We start from the raw sequence: 3,565 nt of genomic DNA, 5'->3' as shown, positions 1-3,565 counted from the left end.
CTTATTTAACCTCCGGACAGCTGCGCCCCTGCACATATGTCCGGACACCCTTATGCTTGAAGCTTCAAGCATAAGGGTGTCCGGACATATGTGCACTTGGCACCAGGACACGCTCGATGATCGACTTTGTAGTCGTCTCACCGGACTTGCGGCCGCATGTCTTGGACACTCGGGTGACGAGAGGGGCGGAGCTGTCAACCGACCATCACCTGGTGGTGAGTCAACTCCGATGGTGGGGGAGGATGCCGGACAGACCTGGCAGGCCCAAACGTATTGTGAGGGTTTGTTGGGAACGTCTGGCAGAATCTCCTGTCAGAAGGAGTTTTAACTCCCACCTCCGGGAGAGCTTCGACTATGTACCGGGGGAGGCAGGGGACATCGAGTCCGAGTGGACCATGTTTCGTGCCTCCATTGTTGAAGCGGCCGATCGGTGCTGTGGCCGTAAGGTGGTCGGTGCCTGTCGTGGCGGCAATCCCAGAACCTCTTGGTGGACACCGGTGGTGAGGGACGCCGTCAAGCTGAAGAAGGAGTCCTATCAGGCCCTTTTGGCAGCAGACAGGTACCGACAGACCAAGCGGGGCGCAGCTACCGCGGTTGCTGAGGCAGAAACCCGGGCATGGGAGGCGTTCGGTGAGGCCATGGAAAATGACTTCCGGACGGCTTCGAAGAGGTTCTGGACCACCATCCGGCGTCTCAGGAGGGGGAAGCAGTGCACGGTCATATAATGGACATATGTCCACTACAGAGCTTTCTGGTAAACACCAGAAAGCTCTGGCCAAAGCAGGAGAACAGGCTTCTCTGGTGTCAAATGTAAAATGTTTCTCCTGAACTATAATCACAACTTTAAATAAAATTAGCAAAAAAATGTCCATTCGAGTCCTGTGTGTTACTAACTATTTATTACATGAACTGATCCGTTCCGATGACAGCAGACGACTGGACTCGGATCTGATTACGGATGAGTCGTGACCGTCCTGTTGAGGCGATGTGGAGTTTGAGAAGTCATGAATGTGCACACTTAACCCTCTTGACTCACCTTCACCATCGTTTAAACATACTCACTTAGCTGATTTGTATTTTTGGATTCTAAACATATACACATCTATAAATAGTCTATCAATACTTCATCACATATAGTTTCTAATCTTTATATAAATCTATACAGACAAAAAAAACACACACGCTGACTTTAGTTTGTCCCTTCAGAGAGCTAGCACAGGAAGTTTGTGTATTCCTGTTTCCTCCCAGTGACTGACATTACGTTCCAGATTTACGTTGCAGGAAAACATTATAATTTTTTTTTATAATGCAAACCCTCAAAGGATTCGTTCGAGTTTTTTGGTTACATAAATCTGGTAAATCCATCATCAGTGGTGGGTAAGCTGGTTACAAGAGTGGGCTTCAAACGCAGCGTAGAAGTTAGCCTTAGATGAAGCCACCTCGAGCGAGAGAGAAAAAAAGAAGCGACGCGAAGATAAAAGTCAAGAAATTAAGAAACAACAAGAAATTATTCAAGAAGAAGAAAACTACGGCTGATTCCTCTCCCGCTACTCAGCCAACGAGGTATTTTGCCTGTTTTATTTTGTAGTTATTTGATTTTTCTTTAAATTTGAGATTAATTGTTTTGTTTTTTTAACTCTTGTTTTCTTTAGCTCTGAGACATTGATAAAAAAAAAAAAAAAGAAGTCAGCAGTAATACTCCTGGAAAGCTGTTCAATTAACGAAGGAAATAATCGCCAAATACGAAAATGGCGTCCGGTGTCTTCGGATTTCGATTTTTCTCAAGAAAACTGCGCATAACGATATGGAGAAATCAACCATTTCAAAATGTATTTTTATTTTTAAACTCAGCTAAATAGAAAGAAAAGGGAATTCATCTAGTTTCCACTATTTCTTACGGGAAATATAACTTCGACTTTTGAATAAATTCTGAACAGTATTACAGAACTAATTGTATTCTCCAACGGAGGTTCGACTGGCTGCAGGGCTGGGTGGATGACAACGTGTCTGTTAACGCGTTCACAACTCGTGAATGTGTTCATCTTGAAATCACGAGACCTCTTCCATGAACAAATGATCTTGCGCTCTAACTTTAATGTCGCAGTCTCTACCATTCCTCGTGCTCCATTCTTTATGATCTGATGCCCTCTGCTGGTCACATAATATATCAGAATTACATTGCATATCATCACAGTCAGTAGGATTTTCTTTGCGCAGTTAATGTTTTACAAATGTGAGATTTTATCCGGAAAATATTCTGTTCGTTGTGTTTATTCAGGAAAGTGTGCTGCAGTTACGGCTTACGTCCACTAGAGGCTGTCGGCTCCGGCATTTCAAACAAAACATTTAAATTTTAATTTTAATGCCATTTAAAAACCTCGTCTTTTTTCCAACTGTAGCTGAACTACGTTAGGGTTAGCATATTTCGAATAAAAACATTTCTTACGCCTTCAAAACACTAAAAAATGAGGAGATTTTCTCGGCTTTGAGTTTTCATTGGTTTAGCATGAAACACGTGACCAGGAAGTTTCTACCAGACTGCGGTAACTTTTTTTTTTTTTTTTTTTTTCAAACTTTATTAACTTAACTCACAGTACAAAACTCACGGCATAGATCTCGCCCTTCGACATTACATCAAACATTCACATCTTCATAAATCAAACATATAAGTAAATCCAACAGTGAGGCATATACAATCACTAATCCAGATCCAAATGAAATGTGCAAAAGAAAGGAAAGGATGAGAAGGAAAATAAATAAACACAAAAACAAACAAGAATACACATAAAAATAAAATATACAGGAAAATACAACAAAGGTTACAAGCAAGGGGTATGGGAAAGGTTAAATTCTGACATAAATGTGTTCAATCTTTTTGCCTGGGGAGTATTTATTTGTTTTAGTATCACCTGTAACAGGGAGAGCTCATTCCTAAGAGCAGGCCATGACGGGGGTGATTTAGCATACCGACATTTGTGTATATAGTACTTTGTAATAATAACAAGATTGTTCACCAAAAACTCACTATTTTTGTCTTTGAGGATTACTCCTAACAGAATATCTTGAGGGGACCAAGAAGCAATGTCTCTGGAACTGGACGATATTAAGTCAAAGAGAGATTTCCACAGCTTTTGGACAATCTCACATTCATAGAACACATGCTCAGACTGCGGGTAACTAAAATAACTCTCTTTCCCCGCCGGTCTGTGACGTTTTCTTCACTGCGCTGTGTTTTATGTTATTCGTTATTCACGCGACCCGGATCCGGTCCCGGTTCGTGACTCGGTTCTGCGGACCGTCAGTGAGAAGGACGGGGCGGCGGAAGACCCCCCCGCCTCGGACCCTATTCCGGTTATCGCTTCTCGGCCTTTTGGCTAAGATCAAGTGTAGTATCTGTTCTTATCAGTTTAATATCTGATACGTCCCCTACCCGGGGACCATATATTAAATTGATTTTTGGAGCAGGGAGATGGAATAGGGGCTTGCTCCGTCCACTCCACGCATCGACCTGGTATTGCAGTACCTCCAGGAACGGTGCACCCCCCCTTTGATGTTCAGAAATACA

The 3,565-nt window shown here is 42.8% G+C and overlaps 1 non-coding gene across 1 annotated transcript; it reads left to right on the top strand.

Annotated features, from left to right (window-relative positions):
* Positions 1–3,354: 3,354 nt before the first annotated feature.
* LOC137916883 (U2 spliceosomal RNA) lies at positions 3,355–3,545 on the top strand. The gene has a single exon (XR_011106541.1). It is a non-coding gene; the product is annotated as a U2 spliceosomal RNA (small nuclear RNA).
* Positions 3,546–3,565: the final 20 nt, after the last annotated feature.

Source organism: Brachionichthys hirsutus, unplaced genomic scaffold, assembly GCF_040956055.1.
Source record: "Brachionichthys hirsutus isolate HB-005 unplaced genomic scaffold, CSIRO-AGI_Bhir_v1 contig_406, whole genome shotgun sequence".
In the NCBI taxonomy this organism is placed as follows: Eukaryota; Metazoa; Chordata; class Actinopteri; order Lophiiformes; family Brachionichthyidae; genus Brachionichthys; species Brachionichthys hirsutus.
This window is presented reverse-complemented; position numbering and strand designations above follow the sequence as displayed.